Consider the following 25,364-nt stretch of genomic DNA (forward strand, 5'->3'; position numbering starts at 1 on the left):
ATCTGTAAAGGATTTTATTTCTCCTTCACTTATGAAGGTCAGTTTGGCTGGATATGAAATTCTGGATTTGAAATTCTTTTCTTTAAGAATGTTGAATATTGGTCCTCTCTCTCTTCTGGCTTGTAGAGTTTCTGCCGAGAGATCTGCTATTAGTCTGATGGGTTCCCTTTATGGGTAACCTGACGTTTCTCTCTGGTTGCCCTTAACATTTTTTTCCTTCATTTCAAAGTTGGTGAATCTGACAATTATGAGTCTTGGAGTTGCTCTTCTCAAGAAGTATCTTTGTGGTCTTCTCTGTGTTTCCTGAATTTGAATGTTGGCCTGCCTTGCTAGATTGGGGAAGTTCTCCTGGATAATATCCTGCAGAGTGTTTTCCAACTTGGTTCCATTCTCCCCATCACTTTCAGGTACACCAATCAGACGTAGATTTGGGCTTTTCACATAGTCCCATATTTCTTGGAGGCTTTGTTCATTTCTTTTTATTATTTTTTCTCTAAACTTCTCTTCTAGCTCCATTTCATTCATTTGATCTTCAATCACTGATACCCTTTCTTCTAGTTGATCGAATCAGTTACTGAAGCTTGTGCATTTGTCACGTAGTTCTCGTGCCATAGTTTTCAGCTCTATCTGGTCATTTCAGGACTTCTCTACATTGGTTATTGTATCTAGCCATTCGTCTAATCTTTTTTCAAGGTTTTTATCTTCTTTGCAATGGGTTTGAACTTCCTCCTTTAGCTTGGAGAAGTTTGATCATCTGAAGCCTTCTTCTCTCAACTCGTCAAAGTCGTTCTCCCTCCAGCTTTGTTCCATTTCTGGCGAGGAGCTGTGTTCCTCAGTTGGAAATGCAGAAATCTCTCATCTTCTGTGTTGCTCACAGGGAGCAACACAGTGAGGGAGCTGTGGGAGCTGTAGCCTGGGAGCTGTAGCCTGCAGCTGTTCCTATTCGGTCATCTTGGAACCCTATTCTTCATTTCTTAACTTGAGAAAGTAAAATTTTTAAAATTACATTTATACCAAGACTAAGTATTCTTTGATTTGGTTTATCATCAGACATTCATTTTAATGCTTGACTTTTTTTTTTCCTGCTAACTCTTGTTTATTCACCTTGCCCTTATTTCTGTTACTCTAGAAATACTTTATTTTTTGTGCAAACCCAAGGTGTTCCAGACCTCTTCTTCTTCTCTGTCATTAATTGTCAAGATGAGTCATGTTTCCATAAAACTTATTGAGGATTTTCCACAATTGTCAATATAAGGCCACAAAAGTTTAGAAATTTTCTAAGATTAATCAGCTCTTATGTGGTAGAACTCGTCTTTCCATCAAGGTATCTGATTCTAAAGCACGTGGTCTTCAAACTTTGTTACACTGCCACAGGGTAATTAAGAGACAAAAATTTGGCCAGTTGTCTCTATGAGCCAATTTATAAGAGGTTTAAAATGTTAATTTGGTGCTAAGGTAACATTGGGAACATACTGAGATGGAGAAAATTCTATTTCACAGAGAAACTGTCAATGATTGCAATGGTTGGAAGAAATATTTGAGAAGCCACTTCTAGTGCTTTCAAGAATGGGATGTGCACATGTGGGACCATTGTTAAATCGTGTGGGTCAAGGGAGCAGGTTTAACCATTAGTCCTCGTTTGCTACTTATCCTTCATAAAGAATTCAGCCACTGTACTAAATTGGTGGTGAGTAAATATTTAAGAAATATCAGTTTGAAAGAGTAGAAAGTGATTAGCTTATTGGCAGTGCCATCTCTCTCAGTCTGTCCTATACTGCTCTGTACTTTGTAGGTCATGAGAAATTCTCATATGAAAAAAATGCATCCATGTCTATTCTCCTGCTAAAGCATTTCCCCTACAAATTACAGAACTATCTTCAATATGTTTAAAGTTTTAGTGGAATGGAAATCATGATAAAAGCATGCATGTGTTAGCAAATACAGATGCAAAATTAAAGACTATTTCTCAGTCACAAGAGGAACATGTAAGGCAGACAAAATGTGGACACTTTTTGGCCGAATTGAAAGGTTAAAACAAAATTGAAAACAAATAAATCACTGATAACATGGCATGTAATATATATTTAATGTTCTCCAGAAGATTTCTTGTAAACTTCATTATGAATGACAAAGTTGTAAAAATCACATTTCCAGGATTGGAGGGTGACATTGAGAATGCTCCAACTTTCTTCCAGGATGCTAAAACATTTATCCTGGAGCACAGCCCACTTTCAGAGACTCATAAATACAATAAGAACATGATGAGACACTGGGAAAACCTGCATCCAAGACTTTCCTCTTCAATACAAGTTTTCCAAAGCAAACCAGGTACAAACCCTTTCCTAGCGAGTGACAAAGACAAAAATATTGCAGTGTTTCTTGTGGACAAAGCCAAGACTTATTTTGGTATTACAGTAGGAATAGGTCACTCTAAACATAAGTACATTTTACATTCACTGACAGATATTCAAACACAGAAATATTAAAGAAACCTCATTACAACATTTGTAAGATTTGGAGGGAATTCTGAGCATATGTATAAATATATATACAAAGTCTCTTTAATAGGATTGAATACTTAGTAAAAAAAGTAAAAGACTATTTTTCAAATTTTAGCTTGAAGTCTTTCATAAGTAAAATATCAAAATTAGTTTTCTACTCTTAGAGGCTTGCAATGAAGACCACAGAGGAATCATACCACTACCCTGTGTTCCCATTTTCCATTTTAATAATAATGTTTTCAGTCACAAAAGGTTCTCAAGTGAAATCAAGAAATAATATAATTGCATAGATAATTTAGATTAAAAAAAGTTTTCTTTACCTGAGACTTCTATAGCATTGAGACTTATTTTGATTAGAATCATGTGAATGATACCCACCTTTTCAAACCATAAGTATTATTTACATATTTAGCGACCACCAATAGCATCTTAAAAAGTCTCTTCTGTGGATTCACTTATTTAATTTCCTATTTTAAAAGGCATTTGAGAGAAAAAGAATTCTGGATTTCGAGCCACACTTCTAAAAGCATATTATGACATGAAATGAAAAGCTAACAATCCTGCTACACACCTTTGTCCAGTGGCATTTTACCTGATATAAGTGAAAACATATTTATGATGAAATCATCACAATAAATCATGAAAGAGATTCTGATAAATATAGTAGTTCTAGTTCCCAAGGTGTGGTTTCACAATTTAACACAGGATGATAAGCATAAACATTGTAAGTTGATTTGCTCATTTTTATTGGAATTCACTTTAAATCAGTTTCTAACGGGAGATTTGGATTACTTTGACTCCGTTGTTGTAAAACCCTTCATTCTTAGTAACTTTTCCAATTTTGGTAATGAAAGTATTTGGATACTCACACTTGCGCCATTCCTTGAAAGTTTGCCCATTAGTTTACTAGAACCCTATAAAATATTAACTTGTGTTGTGTGCAGTAAGGAGACCAATAAAACACCATATGTTTGGTGACTAAATCATTTAAAAATGTCCTAGCACCTCTTCCATAATATTCTGTGACATATAGGGATTTTGGATTTGACTAGGTTTAATAAGTATTAAATATTCTGTATTCTTAGCATACCTTCTTCATACTCTTTAAGAGAGAAATTTTCCATATGTGCAAGTAAAAGAAACACTGGATTCTGGCTTACCAATTTATTTTAAGAAATAGATTTGGAGAATATTTTGCTTGTTTCATTGTCTTGCCATATTTATCTTCTTAGTCATCAAAAGGTGATTACAAAAACAGAGTTCCATTCATTTTTCAATACCTAGAAAATAGATGACTTCATGAAAATGCATAAGCAGGGGATCAATGCATGCTAAACCAACTTTCTGTAAGGTGTAATTTCTCTAAGAAACCAAATTTGGGTGGGGAAAACACGAGAATTATTTTTGACCAATATTAAACAAAAACTCTCAAATATGATAATTGAATGATTTCTATTTAAAACTCAGATAGGCTGTTCATCATGACAACATTTCCAAACCAAACCAGAACTAATGCAGTAAAGAGAGGCATGTATTTATAACCAAAACAAAACAAATAAATAAAAACAAAACTGGAAGAGGCAGACAAAACCACAGTGATTTTCTACTTACTCAATATCGTTTGCTCCACATATTGATAGGGTTCCTCTTTGGAGTAAGCCAAAGCAAAAAAAGAAAAAGAAACAGACAAAAATACACCAAAATATGTGAATGTGAATTTCGGTGTTAAACAAGTTTTAGGGGAAATCCAGTAAATAGCTCATGTTTATTCAAACTTTCTCTATGAAAACTCTCAACTACAGTTTCATTCTGTGACTACAAATCAATTCAACAGCAGTTCAAAAACAGAAATATATCTGAGCATTTGTGTGTGCATAATTGAGCAAATCTAAATGGTCAATCTCTCTGTAGGGAGAAAGTTAAATACAGGGAACATAACCAAGGCCACTGAACGTGCATGCTGTGGTTGAGTTATCTTGAATCCAAATTTTAGACCTTAGATCATAAAAGATGTGAAGAATGCTACAGAGAGAGAGGAAGGAAAGTGATAGTTTTAATTTAAAAAATGCAAAACAGGGCTCTTTCCAATTGCTTAGCACCCTGGCCAGCCTCCATCTCATGGCTGACATCTCACCCATGTTAGAATGTCAGCCATTTTCCTCTTGCCCAATTGACTTGGATAGGTCAACGTTATTCTAGTGCCCACTCAATCTTTCTACTATGCAGAGATATAAAAGAGAAAAACAATTTAAAAATAAGCAACCAAATATTTAAAACTCATTTATCTCCCTGTCAGAATACCAATTATATTCTTCACAGAAATAGAAAAACCAATCCTAAAATTCACATGGAACCACGCAAGACCCAATATAGCCATAGCTATCCTAAGAAAAAGAATACAACTGGAGGAATCACATTAACTGACTTCAAATTGCACTACAGAACTACGGTAAACAAAGCAGCATGGTACAGGCATAAAAGCAGACCCATAGACAAATGAAACAGAATAGAGAACCCAGAAACAAATCCACACACCTACGGTGAACTCATTTTTGACAAAGGTGACAAGACCATACACTGGAGAATACAAAGTCTCTTCAATAAAAGGTCCTGGGCAAACTGCATATCCATATGCAAAAGAATGAAACTAGACTCCTCTATCTTGCCACATACAAAATTCAAATAAAAATGGAATAAAGACTTAAATCTAAGATCTCAAACCATGAAACTGCTACAAGAAAACATTGAGGAAAATCTCCAGGACATTGGTCTGGGCAAAGATTTCTTGAGCAATACCTCATAAGCACAAGCAACCAAAGCAAACATGGACAAATGGGATCACATCAAGATAAAAAGTTTCTGCACAGCAAAGGATACAGTCAACAAAGTGAAGAGACAACCCACAGAATGGGAGGAAATTTTTGCAAACTACCCTTTGACAAGGGTTTAATAACCAGAATATATAAGGAGCTCAAACAACTCAATGGGGAAAAATCTAATAATCTGATTTTAAAATGAGCAAAATATTTCAATAGACACTTATTTGTGGTATCTAAAAATCAAAACAGTTGAACTCATGGACATAGAGAGTAGGATGGTTACCAAAAGCTGGGAGGGGTAGTGGGGGTTGGGAGGGAGGTGGGGATATAATGATTACCAAGAAAATAGAAAAAATGAGTAAGACCTACTATTTGATAGTGTATTCTCCATGATGTGCTCATTTCACATTGCATGTCTGTATCAAAACATTTCATGTATTTCATAAATATATACATCTACTATGTACCCACAAAATTTTTTAAAATTAAAACCACATTTCTTTGTAACAAAGTATCTCCATAACTTAATATTGAATTTGTGACTAACTTTAGATGAAAGTATTGAGCCATTTTATATTTTAGCCCACTCCACCAACTCACTATGGAATCTTAATATTAAAATAATGCCTCAATTTCATCAGTTGTTTACAAATTTTAAAGTCACTGGACAGGGAGTGCAATATGGAAATAAATATTTATTAAAAGCTCTGAGATCTCTTGATGAAAAATGACCTGAATGTGTAAAGTATTATTGTAGATATTAGAAAAAAAGCAGTGCAATCTGTCCCATTTCTGCAATAATTGGTAGGTTGATAGGCTAAATCATAACTTTTTAGCTGCATTCACATTTGCAGTAAAAATGGAATTCAATCTGAATATTACTAAATAGAACATATACAGCTGGTAGTAATGAAACTCTGAGATTTTCCCCTTTTTCTATAGTATTTGAGAGATCACATAGCATACTCAATGTCATTGATTTGGGGATGAACTCAATTTCCACACATCATTCAACTGTTCATAAAGGTTACAAGAGTGATGAAAAAATAGATCAAAAGAGACTGAAGCAGGACAATAGCTTGGCATAAAGTGCCACACAGCTATCCACTTAGGGCATGAGTCAATATAGTTGTGTTCATTCCTCTTGTTAAACAAGAAGAGAGAGAGAAACCTCAAGTTAGAAAATTTTGGAACATCCACATCTTTCATAACTTCACTCTGTACATCCTTATGGAAAGAAATACAAATTTTCATTAAAATATGAGCATTTTAATTTCAAATGCACAAATTAGCCCTTTAAGCAAAATGACCCTTATACTCAAACATTTCAAAATGTCACCTCTTAAAGGTTGAGAATGTTGCTGTGACCCCACTCACCTGTAAAACACTCTGAATCAGGAGTTCAGAGCAAGACATGTGCACATCTCTTGACTTTAACTGTCTACCGAGAATGTGGTCAAGGGCATGTCACAGTCCTCACTGCAAGCCAAGAATTATTTCTCCAAGCTTTCACTGTTTTAGTCCTAGCTTACTGGAACTTTCTATAAAAGCCTGAAATAGAGTAAAAAGGTGAAAGTTTACATTTCTTCATGTTGTCTAAGCCTTCTTGATTACTTGATTAGTTCTATTGTGACCTCAAACTGTACACATTATTTTTTTTTTTGTCTTGGTTTCATATAACAGATTTGTAAATTACAGCTGTCCCAACAGTAACCACACTGCTTTTTCTTCCTGCATTATTCTGAAATTAAGTTTCAAATAAAATATTTCCTATTTGATAAATAGAATTAAATCTGGAATAAATGTAATGCAATCAGTCAGTGTACCTGCAATGTTGATAGAACGAGGATTTGTGGTATATATTAGTTTTTTATTGCTACTGTAAAAAATCATCACAAACTAATGGCTAAAACAGCAGAAATGTGTTCTCTTACAGTTGGTTAGGGCAGAAATTCAACACAGGTCTTAATGCACTAAGATATAGGTATCAACAGAACTGAATTTCTCTCTGGAGGCTCTCTGGGAGAATCCTTAACCTTACCTTCAGTGGCTTCTAGAAGGCACCAACATTCCTTGGTTTGTGGCCTCTTCTTCCATCTTCAAAACCAACAACACCAAGTCAAGTTCTTCCCTTGCCACACCATATCTCAAGTTCTCTGCCAGAAAAGCTTCTCACATTTAAGGATTGAGCCCACCACCTGGATAATCTAGAATAATCTCCCTATCCCAAGCTTCTTAATTTTAATCATATCTGCAAATTCTCTTTTGCTATGTAAGGAGACATATACATAGGGCCTGGGGATTAACATGTCAATATCGTTGGGCATTCATTATCCTGCCTACCACATAGTAAAAGTCAAAGTTGTCTAGACAGCATTTTAATCTTTTAAATCCTCTACAGTGTCATACAATCTAATGAGTATGAAACTCACTTTGTTCCTAATAATTAAAAAACTTATTTGATTACAATTTTACTAAGAGCTTTCCACTATTTCAAATATAATTCCAGACCTCTTTAAGGAACTAAACCACTATTATTTAAATGCTTTAACTTTCAGCTTTATTCAATTTCAATAATAATAAATAAATATTATTACTCTGAAAAACAAGTATATTATTAGGATGCAGTTGAGCGAGAAGAATTGGTTTCAGCCTGGAAATTGTATGTACTGTGTACCCTGGGGCAAATCTCTTAAGCTCTCCAGGCAACAGTATCTCATAGAAGCAATGAGTAAATTAGATTATGTGATCTCTACAAACTCTTGAATTATAAAATTCTATAATTTTGAATAAGTGAATTCTATAATTATATAAAATTCATGTCACTTCATTGACATGATTAGCTCTTAAAAGCTATGAAAATTAAAAACTACTGCCAGATGTTTTCAAGATCACAAATGATTTGTGATATAAAGAAAATAATTCAAAACCAAATAATCAATACGTGCCTAAACTTAGCAAACTTGTGTTTAAGTTACCCACATACGATAAAGACCAGTCATTTGTTAGCATCATTTAAGTAAGGGACCATTTGAAACAAAATTTTGAATCTATATTAGGCCTTTAATTATTTGAAAATATGAATTTAGACAAGTTTTATCTGCCAATTTGCCAAGAAAGCTAAAATATAGCATTATATTTAGAAAATAATTGCTTAAAAAATCAGTGTTGGATGGAAGAGAAGTTTGTAATAAACAAGGTACTGGTGACGCCAGGAATATAGCACATTAGTCTGTAACAAGAACAATATTAGCAGAAATGTTGTTCAAATTATTTTAAAATGACTAATAGTAGTGCCTTGATTACTTCTTTTTTTTTTTTTTTTTTTTTTTTTTGAGATGGAGTCTCGCTCTGTCCTCCAGGCTGGAGTGCAGCGGCGCGATCTCTGGCTCGCTGCAAGCTCCGCCTCCCGGGTTCCCGGGTTCACGCCATTCTCCTGCCTCAGCTTCCTGAGTAGCTGGGACTACAGGCGCCCGCCACCGCGCCCAGCTAATTTTTTGTATTTTAGTAGAGACGGGGTTTCACCGTGGTCTCGATCTCCTGACCTAGTGATCCGCCCGCCTTGGCATCCCAAAGTGCTGGGATTACAGGCGTGAGCCACCGAGCCCGACTTGATTACTTCTTAGAGCAGAATATTCCAATGTTATATCTAAGAATAATAGTATTGAAACAGAATTCTAGCCTACTTGTTAAAACCACATCTTGTATCCTGAAACAAAATTCCTTTGAGATTTCTATTAAAAATTGCTTCTTTACTTCCTGATGTTCTGTGAGTTGCCCAGTGACTGTTATATTACAAAATGGAAATAGGGAACTATGTAAGGTGAAATTGTATAACTTATTATATAAACTCAGGAATAATTCAGAATGTCCGTATAGGGGCAGAAAGAGGGTAATTCCTTTTGTCCCTGTCATTAAGGCTATGGCTACAACAAAAGACAGGTTAGCAAGAGAAAAGCATAACAAATTTATTTGATCACAGTTTTACAGGACAGAGGAGACTTCAGAATAGAGACTCTAAAGATACAGGGGAAACTATCAATTTTTATGTTTAGGTTCTATAAAGCAGGGACAGTTGTTGTAGAAATGTGATTGGACAAAGAGTATGAACTAATGGAAATAGAGTGGGGAACCCAGCAAGGCCTGTCTGTTCAGATTCTTCCTGGCTTCTCTGTATAACATTCTTCCCTCCTGTGTATGGGACAGGACCCCTCTAGAAGGAGTCCTGATTTATTTATGGCCAGCTGTTACAAAGAAAGGTGAGGGAAAGTCAGAGTAATAATTTTAGGCTTTATGGTTGGCTTTGGGGAAAAGGGGTTCTGGTTTCCATGACTTGCCTTGGGAAAGAGGAATTCTAGTTTCTACAGCTTGCTTCAAGGGAGAATGAGGGGCAAGAGCCAGGAGGGCAAGAGAATGTCAGAGACTTTGCTTCTGAAGCTTTCATTTTGGAGTATTAATTTCTGAGCCCTAGTACCCATAGTTACAAGTTCCACACATGGCCATATTTACGTTAACACTGTAGTGCTATGGTATCCCAGTCCTAAGTAAGGGATAACTTCCCTCAGGTGTTCTGTGACCTTTATTTTCTTCTAAATTTATCTTTGACCTTAATTGGGTTTTTACTCTAAAGAGCTGGTATAACCTGAACTCTAATATTCATGTTAGTCCAGTTTAAATTTACAAGATGTGTGTGTGTGTGTGTGTGTGTGTGTGTGTGTGTGTGTACTTGGCATATGTTGTCTTATTTTCATATTTAACTATTTATATTTAGGTCATATTTATACCCATAGAAACTTAACTTTGCTAAAAGCTATTACTATGCTTTTATACTTCTTTGCATTATTAGTCTCTGAACAAGAGACTTTTAAATGTAGCTCATTCCAAATATAGACGGTAGAGTTAAACAAAATCTTTAGTGCTGTTAAAACTCCAAGATGGGAAAACAGGACTTCTGGAATGGTGGAGTGAGGTCTTCCACAAACCCATCCCTCCAAAAAAGTAACAGAATCATTGACAAAACGTTGTCAAAATAACTTTTCAAATTCTAGAAAATAACCAAAGTCTTGAAAATATCTAAGAAATGTTTATTCAAGAAAACTGCTAATTCTTAGTCAGAACAATAGAATTTGTAACATTTTAACTTTATATATTCCCTTCTTCCTCTTCCTCCTTCTACAGAACTCTTGAAAACTATCAGCCTTGCAATCATAGTATCCGTGAAAACCAGAAGCTGTACAATTATCAGAGCGAGTAAACCAGGTTTGGACCTCAATAAAAGGTTCATCTATAGAGAATTGTCACTATTTGACTTGTCTAGCAGTTCCCTGGAAAAGCCCCATTCATGGCAGTTTCTCATTATTTGATCTGTCTGGGAACTACCTCTATAGGAAAAGATCTATGTCCAGAGTCTTTGTGGAAAATATTCAGGAAAAAATATTTAACATTGTAGCTGCCTAAGGCTGCAGTTATCAGTTCAGACAAATAAGAGCTTGACTAAAAATTTTAAAAGATCTGGGGAACAAGATGTCCATAGGGGCTTTGCAAAGTTCTGATACATGCCTGGAGTTCCAGAAGTCTATGCAGAGATGCAGGTCTGGATGGTTGCTCAGGAAAGGAGAGAGTCTCCATCTGTCACCATTGGCTGATTCTGAGGCCCTTCCCAAGCAAGAAGTAAAGAATAATGAAGTTGTAAAATCCTTGAGCAAAGATGACAGGGCTCAACAAACAGAATCCCTCAACAAAAGGTGAAAGACTATTGGTTTAAGGCAACTAAGAAAATCTGAACAGTTATTACTTGATCGCTAAGATGACTCAGTAGAGACTTCAGTGAATGCACACTACAGGGAACCCAAACTATATAGAATTAGTCCAAGAATGTCAGTAACTAAAAAATAGCAGCAATAACAACAACAAAACAGCCACAGCATCAAACCCTGGTTGGTGGGGAGGATTATGATTATTATCTCAAATATTTAAAATGTACAGTTTTTAAGCAAAAAATTAAAACTCATTAAGAAATAAGAATGTAAGGCCCATACAATGAGAAAAAAAAAAAAAAGAAATACATAGATGGTATCTCAGAATAGGTTTATATGTTCAACTTACCACATAAAGACTTCACAAGAGCTATTATAAATATGACCAAAGAACTAAAAGAAACTGTGTCTAAAGAATTAAAAGAAATTATGTCAGCGATGTCTTACCAAATAGTATAACAATAAAGGGACAGAAATTATAAAAGAAGAAACAAACAGAAGTCCTGGAGTGAAAAAGTATAATAAATATATATATATTTTTAAATTCATTGGTGTTCAGCTTTACAAATTTGATTTTTAAAAATTATTCTACATTTCTAAGAAGCTCAATAAACTCCAAATAGGATAAACTCAGGGACATCCACACCTTGGTACATCATAGTCAAACTGTCAGTGCCAAAGATGGAAAAGGTTGAAAGCAGAAAGGAAAAAAAAAAAAATGACATACTGCATTAAAAGGATCTTCAATAAGATTAATAGCTGACTTCTCATCAGAAAATATAAAGGTCATAAGTCAAGAGAATGGCACATTCAATATTCTAAACATTAAAAAAAAAAAAAAAAAACTCGTAACCTAGAATTCTGCATCCAGCAACAACTCTTTAAAATGAGAAATACAGATAATTTGTCCTAACTAGAACTGTTTTATGAGAAATTCTAAAAGAAACTTTTAGGCTAAATTGTAACTTAAATCCACACACAAAATAAGGAACATCATAAAGTTAACTACATTGGTAAATGTGAAAATAGTAATAAATACATTTTGTTTGCAATTATTTTCTTCTCCTAATTTAAAATGCAAGTATAATACAAGTAATATTATAAAACTATGTTGATGGTCTCCTAATGTGTAAAGATGCAATCTATATGGCAATAATAGCAGAAAGGAAGGAGAGGGGATCAGAGTTTCTGTATACTGTTGAAAATACATTAGTACTAGTAGTTTACTTTAAGATGCTAATTTAATCCCCAGGCAATGACTACAACAATAAATAAAAACATATATTAAAAAAATAAAGTAATTTAAATGGCATAATAGAAAACATCTATTGAACACAAAATAAAGAAGTAATAGAGAATTAGATAGAGATATATCAAATGTTGAAATCAAATAGCAAAATAATAGATGTGAATCTAAACTTATCAGTAACTATATTACATTTAAATGTATTAAACACTACAATTAAAATAACACTGGCAGACTGAACAAAATACATGATCTGACAGTTACTATGTACAATAAACATACTTTAGATTAAAAAATTAAAAAGTTGAAAATAAAAAATGCAAAAATATATATCACGCAAACACTAACCAAAGAGAGCTGGAATGGCTAAACAAATAAAAAACAAGATATATGAAAATATTTAATAATGACAAAAAGGGACATTTATAATAACAAAACGATTAATTTATCATATACATCTCAACAGAGCCCCAAAATATTTGAAGCAAATAACTGGCTAGATAGAAGAGAAAAATACAAAAATTAACAGTAATTGTTGAAGAATTAAATGTCCCATTTTCAATAATGAATAATACAACTAAGACAGAAAATCAACACAGATATTATACACAAGGTCATCTAACAGACATCTACAGAATAATCCACCCAGCAAAAGCGGAATATACATTCTTCTAAATGCTCATTAAATATTTTCCAGGAATGAACATACATTTGACCATAAAACAAGCCTCAATAAATTTAAAAGAACTGAAGTCTTGTAGAGTATATCCATTGAACACAGTGGAATTAAACTAGAAATCACTATTCTAAGGAAATCTGGGAAATTTACAAAGTGGGTGAAAATTAAACAATACCCTCCTATATCAGAAAGTGGATTTGTAGTGACCTGGGGCCTAGGGATTGGGAAGATGGGGAATGACTGCCAATAGGTATAGAGTTTCTTTTTTTGGGTGGTAAATGTTCTAAAGTTAGATTTCACAATGATTGCACAGCTCTGGATATATTCTTAAAAAACCCATTACATTAATTTTACGTTACATGAATTATCTCAATAAAGCTGTTAAACGCGCACGTGCGCGCACACACACACAAACACACACTGTACACACGGTGTAGTTGCTCTGAACAAGCGGTCCCTATGTGAGCTGAGTTCTTTCCCCTATTAGCAAAGATTAAAAATATACCCAATAATCAACACTACATAAAAATGAATCAGAAACTGAAGTAAAATACAAATAAAGGGCTAATGGAAGGGCATTATGGGGTAATTCTCCGAGAATGCAATATTTTCCTTAAGGGAGTAGTATTTCATAGGATTTTGTAAGATAGATAAATTTTGATAGGCAGATAAGGAAGGCAAAACCATTCCAAGGGGTGAGGGACTTAGGATTTGAAGATTTTGGAGACTGCTAAACATGGGAATTATTAGTAGAACAGTAAATAGTCCAATTTGATTTTCTGTACTACATACCATACAAGAAAAATAAATTTTCTTTGTAAATACAAAAAGCAAAATTTTAGACTTTTAGAATAACTTAGGAGAGTATTTTAAAAACTGGTAATGGGGAAGGATTTTGCAACAGGACTCAGAAACCACAAGCCAAAAAGGGAGGATATATTTGACACATTCACAAGCTATAAAGGAAAAGATTGATATATATGAATACAAGAGGAAATGTTGTATTTATTAATGCACCAGAAACAAAGACATAGCCTGGGAGAAGACATTTGCAAACTATATAATCAACCAAGGGATAATATCCAGAATATATAAAGTAATTCTCCAAGTCAAAAGCAAAAGACAAATCCAATCAAAAAATGAGCAAAGGATGAAAGGAAGGGCATTTCACAGATACGGTCAACTTCTCTTGTAATTAGAATAATGCAAATTTAGAAAAGACAATATTATATTCATCAGCTTGGAAAATAACAAAGATAAGATGGTGTGGATATTAAGAAACACAAACTTACATAGCCAGAAAATAAACATATAAATGGACAGAGATGTATTAGTGAGGAATTTGACAATCTGCCAGAGAACAAAAGTATACGCTTCAACCCAATAACCCCACTCCTAGAAAAACTTTACTGTTGTATTTCTACAGGGAAACACAATCAAGAACATTTTTTTTACAACATTGTATACAAAGGTCAAAATTGTAATGAATTATCTCACAACAGGAAAATGAATATGTAAACTGTGGTAAATGCATGTAATTGAATATCAGAAAGCTATTAAAATGAAAAATTAGAGCTACACATATCCAAATGGATGTTTCACAAATAAAATGTTGAATAATAAAAATCAATTTGTGAAATAACACATTTATGTAATTATGATACAATTTATCTAAACTTGAGCACATGCAAATCAATAATATACCCTATGATGGCTACACAAATGTATGGTAAAAGTCCAGACATACACACGGGAATGGTGTTCAACAAATTCAGAGTGATGAGAATGTTAGAGGAAGGAAGAAAGGGAAATGGACTGTGGAGAGACAAATAATAGATTCCAAATATATCTGTAATGTTTTATCTCTTATAAAGATCTGGAAAGGCTGGCCGCGGTGGCTAATGCCTGTAATCCCAGCACTCTGGGGGGCTGAGGCGGGTGGATCACCTGAGGTCAGGAGTTCCAGACCAGCCTGGCCAACATGGTGAAACCCCATTTCCACTAAAAATACAAAAATTAGCCAGGCGTGATAGCACATGCCTGTGATCCCAGCTACTCAGGAGGTTGAGGCAGGAGAATCACTTGAACCCGGGAGGCAGACGTTGCAGTGAGCCAAGATCGCACCACTGCACTCCAACCTGCGTGACAAGAGTGAGACTCTGTCTCAAAAAAAGAAAGAAGAAAAAAATCTGAAGAAAATATGGTAAACATTATAATTTTATAAAGCTTGTTGTTGGTATACCAGCATTTATTAAATTATTCTTTAAGTTTTGATATTTTGACATTTTCTATAATGAAAATAGAAATCAGGTGAACTTAGAGACTTTGTGGTGAGGAGTAAAAGCAGAAATATGGATAAAAAATGAATTTTAAAACACCAGAAAAGGAAGTTACAAGGTTTGTAATCAACTACCTCCCAAAAAAGCTTAAAGTGATGAAAAATTTAAAAATTTTTGTACTGTCCTTCTTTGACCTCTAGTTCTAATAACAAATTACTCAATTTGATTATATTCCTTTTTCAAATAAGATTCCAACTCTCGCATCTATATTAGATTCTAGACTTTCACACTTTTTTTTAGTGCTCCCAATCTGGCTTTCTAATCATTAAATGTACCATCCTGAAACAACTGGAATATGATAACAATATGTCCCTTTTATAGTTTACTAGGGTTCATTACGTGTTTTAAAAATTTTCAATGTAGATACAAATGTGTAATACCTATGAGAGGAATTTTTTTTTTTTTTTTTTTTTTTTTTTTTTGAGACGGAGTCTGGCTCTGTCTCCCAGGCTGGAGTGCAGTGGCCGGATCTCAGCTCACTGCAAGCTCCGCCTCCCGGGTTTAGGCCATTCTCCTGCCTCAGCCTCCCAAGTAGCTGGGACTACAGGCGCCCGCCACCTCGCCCGGCTAGTTTTTTGTATTTTTTAGTAGAGACGGGGTTTCACCGTGTTAGCCAGGATGGTCTCGATCTCCTGACCTCGTGATCCGCCCGTCTCGGCCTCCCAAAGTGCTGGGATTACAGGCTTGAGCCACCGCGCCCGGCCCGGCCGAGATGAATTTTTAAAAGCCAAGGATTCTATTTTGAAGGACATTGACCCAGACAATTGGAGGGTGAAGAAATTTCAGTCTCGCTGAATGAAGACATGCTAAACAAATTGGCTCAGTCGAAAAGCATTACTACAAGTGATAAGAAAAATGGGCCCTGGCACACTGAGCTGGATGAAGAGAGCCCATATTTATGCACCTGCCATGAGTTATTTGTGTGAAACTGCCCTGTGAATGCCATTTGGGATCAACTTTAACTCTGAAGTTTTCCAAATTAAAAAAAAAAAAACCTGAAACCTCCTATGATTTAGGAAGGGTAACTATTGATTTTGATTATCTAAGCACAGTGAATATAATGTTGCTTAAGGTGACTTATTATTTGGGAAGTCAATGAATGGAGTGGATGAGGCAGAAGCCAGATTTAATCAGAAGTAAATTAAGTTCAAATAATACAATAAAGTAGTAGGAAATAGTTGTGCTGTGTTGTTCTCCAAAGACGGATTACAATCAAGAGAAAAAGAATAGAGAATCCCAATAATGCCAAAACCAGAAAGCTAAAAAGCAAAGAAGCATATGCCAGGTATAATTAGCTGCCTCTCAGAGTTCATACAATACACAGTATTGGACCCGAAAGCCCTTCTGAGCTCTGTACTCAAATAAGACATTGGGTGAATCCAGATTCATACACAACAAACACAGTAAGATACATAAACACAGACTTACCAAACTTAATTGCTTGTTTTGATATAAAAGAATGGATAAAACTATGAAGAAAAGATGATTTGCCTCATATCCTCAAAAACATAGTGTTTTAATTGTGCGGTAAGAGTACTAGAGTAGAGGAAAACAGTGAGAAAATCGGAAATTTTCTAAGTCTCTTTTCGATTTATGCTTTGTCACTTACTGTGAAATAAATATAAAGCAATATTGTAATTTTGTACTGGTATTATGAAGCTTAGATTATAAGTGCACAGAAAGCTTTGAATAAATTCTCAATACAAAGTTAACATTACTTATTCATTTAGCAAACACTTCTATAGCACATACAATGTGTCAGGTTCTGGTGTAAATGCTTTAAAAATATTAGCTTGCTTAATTCTCATTACAATCCTATTAGGTGGGTATTATAATCCTTACTTTAGGAAGAAAACTGAGCAAAATAAGGCTAAATAACTTACCCAAATTTACACAGCTAAATAGGCAGTCTGATTCAAGTCCATGATCTTAACTGCTATTATCTATCTCTATCTATCTATCTATCTATCTATCTATCTATCTATCTATCTATCTATCTACACACACACATGCACACACATATACATATATATGTATATGTGTATATATACACAGCTAATAGGAAATCCACTACTTATATTCAAATCTGGCAAGGAAGTGTTGTAAGAAAGGATTTTAGATAAAAATGAAATGAAGGATGAAATGGAAATGAGAAATGAATAGAGATGTAGTAGAGAGAAGAAAAACAAAAGACAGACACCCTGGAGAAAAAAGAAATGATTTTCTTTCCTTTTTGAGTATTTGTAAGAGTTTTAATAAGTAAAACTCCTACTTACTGTGGTCTAGAATAAGTAAAGCAGGGAAACAAGATACGCAACTGTCATCCCTAAAATATTCGAATATGAGACTTAAAAATGTATGCCATGACTTGAAAGGAGGGGAAAAGAGGGAAAAGCTTAGCTAATCTTCAGTCATGATGAATAATATCAAACACTCATCATAATAGAAATTTAGCGATGTGGGTAGAGTGCTTCATTAACTTCCATTCTCAACCACTGAATTAATATTGTTAAAATAATTTTATTTAGTAACTCATTAATATAACTCTAGTCCAGAAATGCTTGAAAAGCCTAGCATATAGAGTAAAAAACGCTAAGTATTCTAGAAATAACGTACTCTAAAGCCAAACTACTTATAACATTCAAGGCCTTTCATAGCAACAATAGGAAATACAAATGTCACATAAATTTGCTTTAATCATAAATTTAATGAATTGCTTTCTTCCAGGTGCTGCAGGGCTACTGAGGAAGTTAAATGTGGTTCTTGCCCAAAAAGAATATACAATGTATGTTGGGATTCATGCATGAATAAACTAGGGAACAATTCAAGAACAAATAAGATGTAGTTGGGCATAAATCACATCCTTAGAGACCTAAGGAAGTTGGATGAATCTAGAATGCATGGAATTATGCCTTAAAGAAATAGCCTGGGCATTGGAGGAAGGAGTAGGTTTGCATTGGAAAGGATGGGAGGGGAGACTTTTCTCAGTAGATACAAAGAGTGGATATGCAAAAACAATAATTTAGAGTGTTAGTTCTGGAATTTGAGTTTCTGGATTCTAATGCTACATACATGAACTTGAGCAAGTAAGTAAATCTCTGTTTCTCATCTTTTAAGTGGAGTCTCGCTCTATTGCCCAGGCTGGAGTGCACCTCTCGGGTTCACGCCATTCTTCTGCTTCCCAAGTAACTGGGACTACAGGCACCCACCACCACGCCTGGCTAATTTTTTGTATTTTTAGTAGAGACGGGGTTTCACCATATTAGCCAGGATGGTCTCGATCTCCTGACCTCGTGATCCGCCTGCCTCGGCCTCCTGAAGTGCTGGGATTACAGGCGTGAGCCACCGTGCCTGGCCTATTTCAAAAGATTTTTAATGAGAATTTTAAAAAATGAATTTAGTTTTGAAAGCCGATTGTGATTGGCAAGAAGGGTACTCATAAATGTTAGCTGTCATTATTATTTGCAGAGAAATAAAGTGAAATAAAAAATTATAAGATGGATTTACAAGTTATTACCACTTGATTCATGTCAGTAATTTCAATAGTAGGAAACTGTATGTAGCTAGAAGAAATACAGTGATCTTGGCAAAGGTTTCAGTTAAAGAAAATCAAACTGGCAACTGAAAACCCATTTGTGCTCTTTCCTTCTTCTCCACTTCAGTTTTTTTCCCTTCACATGAGATGAGAGTCTCAGCTCAGAGGTATAGAGGAAGAAAGGGGAGGAAAGATAGTAAGTCTACATAGCTAGTAAACTTGAACAGCACTGAAATGGAATATCCAAACAACTGTCAAAAGTATAAGAAGTTCTTTTTATTAACCAGATGCTACCAGGCCTGCACTAACACAGAAGAGTATACCCAGCACGAGGAGCTGCTTTGCTTTGACAGGTCTGATTTATGAAACAGATGATTTGTTATTTATTGATCAGAGACTGATTCTACTCACTGAGTTAAGAAGAAGCTTGATAAAAGGCAATCATGCATCTCATTTGGTTATGAGCAAAAATAGTGTCTATTGGCTTGCTGTGTCAACTGACTTTGATGCTATAACATCCAGATGTTCAACATGTGCAAACTGCAGAAACAAAACAAAACAAAACAAAATGGGCCTTTTCTACCACAAAAGAGAGCAAAACATTCAAAACATGTCCCGTGGTAAAAAAAAAAAAAAAAAAAAAAAAAAAAAAAAAAAAAAAAAAAAAAAAAAGCTTGTCCGAACCATATAACATAGTCTGAAATGTAATTTTAGTAGAAAATAAGAAAAGTTCACTGTATTAGTGTTTTTATCCTTTTATTTATTTAAAAATTACGTGTTGAGGGCACTCTATGTTTAATGCCTTCTGTGAAGCACTGTATTGACATTTAAAATGTTCTATATGCAAATGCCACCTATGTTAGCAGAATGCCAGGAAATTACTAATTCAAATAAAATTTCACAAACATGCTCAAAGCAAGCCTGATACTTTTTCATCTTCCACAATATCAAAGCTCCTATTAAGATAATTATTTTTCACTTTTGGTATCATAACACAGTTGCCATTTGTTCTTTCTTATTCAGGAAATTCCTTCAGCTTTGTTGTCCTCCCCAGTCAGTACAGCGGAAAGCTGCATATAACTGGGTTTTGAGATAAGACACATGACTACTTAGTTTGGGGGCATGCAAACTGATACTTTAGTTCTGCGCTTTTTAAGTGTGATGCTGAAGTTTGCACATCAACTGTGCCACACGGTGATGTCATATTTTTCTACTTGCTGTTAATATTTGAAAACACTAACCTCTATTTGGTCACCTGAGGATTTATAAACTTTTCCCCTTCCCTAAGTATGCTCTAAAACAGGAAAAAATAATTAGCATATCATCTGAAGTTAAGTGTTAAATGACTTCTTTTTCAACAATTTCTCTGGGAATGACCTCATCCAAGATGGGATAGTAAATTTATTAAATTTAGTCTATCCTTATTCATTTAGATTTGTATTTGAAACAGATTTTCTTTTTCTTCTCACAGTTGTCTTAGAAATAGACAGCATTAAATTATAACCCTTGGCCTTTCAGTTTTAACAAAACTAGTTAAACAAACACCCCATCATGGATAAGTGAGAGCACTAAGTTGTAAAGTTCATAGCAAGAACTTTGTGCAGTTATAATGAGCCGCCATACTTGCAGTACTATCACAGAGAGGATTGCCTTCTAAAGCAAATATTTCTGGAAGCCAGAAATCCACCAGCTTGTTTGTCTTGATTATAGAGTGGAGTGTGTTGCTAACTATATGGGCTATGGAAGTGGACAAATGAAATTGATTCTCAGTTCTGCCTCCTAAAGTAGCACAGATTGACTTCTCTGAATCTTTTCCCTCTATGTGTCGATTTGGAATTGTGATTCTTATCCCCAAAGTTTGTAGGATTGATGTTAGCTTTAGACCATGTAATCTAACAAAGTAATCTTATAAGATGACTAGCACCTTACTGCCCTCTGTTAAGTACTTAGAAAAAAAAAAATCCTGATTTTTCTTACTGGTTTTTGTAAGGTAGTGAAGATTAAGTATATAACTGGATGCTCCAAACAAAAGTCAAAGCGATGAGACTATTTTTAGTGTCATATTAAACAGGATGAGCTTTTCTAGCGGAGAATACTGCCCTTCACTCGATCACAATTTGATTGGATACAAAATCACCCAAATTTCAGAATTTGATGGTTGCATTTTGAAGGGTAACACATATCCAATTTATCTCCAAACTTTGTGAGGTTCTATACAATACTATTTGTTATTTTTGTACTTTGAAGGAAAATAACTTGATGATTAATACTGAACACAAAAGTCACTTTGTTGAAGATTTTTCTTTTTTTCCTTTCTTTTTTTTTTTAGAGACAGAGTCTTCCTCTGTCACTCAATCTGGAGTGCAGTGGCACGATCTCGGCTCACTGCAACCTCCACTTCCTGGGTTCAAGCGTTTCTCCTGCCTCAGCCTCCGAGTAGCTGGGATGATGCGCCTGTGCCACCATGCCCAGGTAATTTTTGTATGTTTCCATAGGGGCTGGGTTTCTCTGTGTTGGCCAGGCTTGTCTCTAACTCCTGGCCTCAAGTGATCCACTTCAGCCTCCTAAATTACTAGGATTACAGGTGTAATCTGAAGATTTTTCTTTAGTTGTCCACACTCATTTATTCATTTGTTCATTCAAAACAATTTATTGAGTACCTACTTTGTGTCAAAGGAAAACAGTGAAATACAGTTTAAACTGGATAACACACCTAAACTTCTTAACTTGAGTACATTCATCTGGATATCACTATAGCCTGAGCACCAGCAAAAAAAATTACCACTCATTATGGGCTGACAGTCTGTTGCTTTCTTTTCGTGTTACCTCATAGAATCTTCAAAACAAGCCTGTAAGATCTGTGTTACTGTCTATATTTTTCAGATGAGAAGATGAATTTCAGGAAGTTTTAAGTTTTACATGTCCAAGATCACAGAGTTAACTAATGGCAAAGCTGGGTTTGAATTCAGGTAATGAATCTGTTTTTACCAGGCCTGAGAATAGCAGGGCCTCTAGTACTCTGAGAGGGTAGGGCCGGAGGTGTCAGTAATGTTTTTAGATGTAGTGCCTAGTATCTCAGGAAATTTAATGATGAAATAAATTGGAGAACAATGTTTAAACTAGTCAGAAATGCTAATCCAGTGAAATACATCACTCTGTGCTTCATACTTTCAATTATACTTTTCTCCTAATTATGGAAATCATTCCTGAACATGTGGCCTTTTGTGGAGTACCTCAGTTTATTTACCAAATGTTCACTGACCATCTGCTATCTGGACCTTCAATAATATAGTATTCAAGTTTTGACTATTATAAATGAGAAGAAAGATATTTGGTGTATAAAATGTGAACTTTTTTCTGTGTTGTGGATTTTTTTTTTTTTTTAAATCTGGGAGACCAGCATATGAATGACAGTGAGTCACTGGCTAGAAAATATGTGGCATTGTTATAACTAACTTCTAGTGGAAAATGTGTTCTCTAGAGAGTACAGTATTTTCAAGTTTGGAATTGTTGACGTTATTTGGAGCCATCCATTGCAGATGTTAAGGACAGCTATATACGCTATGACGCTTTTATAGATCCTATGGAAGATGAGAAAGCATTGTGAGGTATAGTCCCTGCCATCAGCAAACTTATCATCTATATAAAATAGCATTTTGATAAAATATGGACAATATGCTATTTTCACAGATAGTTTTTTTTTAATTTTTCATCTTATTAAACATACTTTCTCTCATCTCTTATCTGTTTCTTTAAGTATAATTTTTTATCACATGACTAGCTCTTAAACTAGAGTTTTCTCTCTTTGAAGGTAAGTGTCAAACCTTGTCTCACCCATCTTCACATCATCAATTTCAGCACAGCGTCTAGCATTCTATGAATCTTTAGTTTATGGTTCTTAAATGGAAAAACGTATCTGTGCATCTTCCTTTACTGATCAGCTTAAAATCTTATTAAAAATAGAGTCCGGCCGGGCGTGGTGGCTCAAGCCTGTAATCCCAGCACTTTGGGAGGCCGAGATGGGCGGATCACGAGGTCAGGAGATCGAGACCATCCTGGCTAACACGGTGAAACCCCGTCTCTACTAAAATACAAAAAACTAGCCGGGCGAGGTGGTGGGCGCCTGTAGTCCCAGCTACTCGGGAGGCTGAGGCAGGAGAATGGCGTGAACCCGGGAGGCGGAGCTTGCAGTGAGCTGAGATCACCCCACTGCACTCCAGCCTGGGCAACAGAGCAAGACTCCATCTTCAAAAAAAAAAAAAAAAAAAAAAAAAATAGAGTCCATGACTAAAATCTATTGTATTTCATTCTAAATTCGAATTGCTGGGATAATTTACTATAGATACTAAGTGTTTAACAAGCGTAATCCATCAATCATAGTTGTTAAGAAGGCTCATTAAGATGAGTAGAGTATTAAGAACACGCAATTCCCATTCTTGCTTCCCTGTGTGACCTTGAATTAATCATCTGAGATCAGTCTCTGCATTCCAGTTTACTTTGCTCTCAAGAGTTAAGGATTGCAAAACTGAGAACAATTCCAGTTATTATTAATATTTAAACTTTTATAACTAAAATGCTTTTAACCATAACCTGTATGCTTCTAGCATCTCAAGGTCCCAGAATTTTTGCCTAGGGAAAAAAAGTACCAAAAAAAGGCAAGCTTAGTTTTAACTCCAGTCTTGAACAATAGAAAGCAAATGAGTATAAAGGAGTCAAAAAGCCTAGAAAGTTCCATTTGCCATGCCACAATGTTCCACTCCCAAAGAAAATGTCACAAAAGGAAGCATCACATTTATATTCCTGAGAATAATATTACCATACAAAAAGTGATCCATTTTTTAAAGTATTTTAAGTATTGTGAATTTGATCAAAGGTAAATTTGAAAATAGCGTTTTCACTAACGGAAAAGACGAATTCTGCTCTTAGTCAAATATTCTTTTTTTTTTTTTTTTTTAAAGACAAATAGCAGACGATGGAATAAATAGCTTTTTTGTGTGGCATAAATTGGCATCTCTAGTAACTATTCTGCATATGAGTGGTGGAAAAACTTTCAAATTCTCAGACTATTATTAAATGCTACCTTAAATGAGAATCAAACTAATCTAAAACATACAGTAGATGTCAAATTAAACCAAAACAATATCATCACAAATTCAAAACATGGCCAGAAAAGCGTATGGCTTAGAAAGCACAATAACCCGTCATGGGGGGAACTCTGTACGTAAAGCAGACCACCAAATCTAAAGGAATAATACAAACTACAGAGGCAGCTCTTTGACAGGTTTCTCCCATTTTAATGAAACAAGTTTCAGTGGAAAACTTAAAAGATTAAAAACTCAGGATTAAATAACTCCCATACATTTTTTCTTAGGGCTGTCTCCATCACCCAAAATGAAGTGGAGATTTGGCAGTTCTCCCATAATAAGATCAGTGGAGAGAGTCAAGCAAAATAGGACACTAAAGACCTTTCATTTTCTAGATTAGTTGTCTAACTTGATCAAATAAACCATACATTGACTAAATTTCCAGTTCATATTATACTGGGTAGACATATACAAATATCAAATCTATTTGGTTGCAGAATAATAATCAATTTCTGGAAATAATACATTCAACTTCAACAACTCTCTGGTAATAAGTTTCACCTCATCATATTGGATTTATTCTATCTTTCATGGTTTTGGAAAATCTATGAAGGATTAAAACAGTTCTTTTATACTGAAAATTATAATTTTATTATACCTAATTTATTGATGTGTTCGTTATCAAACAGTACAAACAGTACACTAAAATATCTCTGGGATATACATATAAAGGCTTATTTTGCTATAGAAATTGTCAGTGGTTAAAAAAAGACAATGACATCTTTATTATGTATTTACTCAGGTAAAATGTGAGTTTTCAAATCTGACAGCATTAAAATATAATTTTAAAATTTTATTTGCAATGAGTTAATTCTGCTTGTTTAGCAAATAATTTTGCTACTAAAATAATGATTAAAATACTTTAAAACTTCATTTTAAAACATAACTGACATTGAATTATTGTTTTAAAAACAGTTTAAAGATGACATTTTATATTTGTATTACTAAGTGTTAAATTACATATAGTCTAAAGGAGTCAGTTATTTTGTCTATAAGGCAAAGGAGAAAATGTAGGAAAAAAAGTCAGTTTGTCAAACTATTGATGCCAGATAGAATCACATGTGTACAACTGATCATGGACAGTAGCAGGCATTTTGGTGTCTTGGTAGCAGTGAACTGAATCCCAATTTGTTAATTCCATCCACCCCAGAACATTATTTTTTCTGGATTGTTTTCTTTCATTTGTTGTATACTTTTATTTTATCTGAAAGTGGCCATTAGAGATCTTTCTCTCTTAGTAATTTGGGCAGATGTGAGCCCTATTAATGAGCAGAAGACCCCAAGCAGACTGTGACTTTTTGACTGTAGCTGACTAATTGGGTGGCAGCTAACTCATTTAATTGAA

This window comes from Rhinopithecus bieti, unplaced genomic scaffold (genome assembly GCF_001698545.2).
Source record: "Rhinopithecus bieti isolate Rb0 unplaced genomic scaffold, ASM169854v2 scaffold_13184, whole genome shotgun sequence".
Classification (NCBI taxonomy): Eukaryota; Metazoa; Chordata; class Mammalia; order Primates; family Cercopithecidae; genus Rhinopithecus; species Rhinopithecus bieti.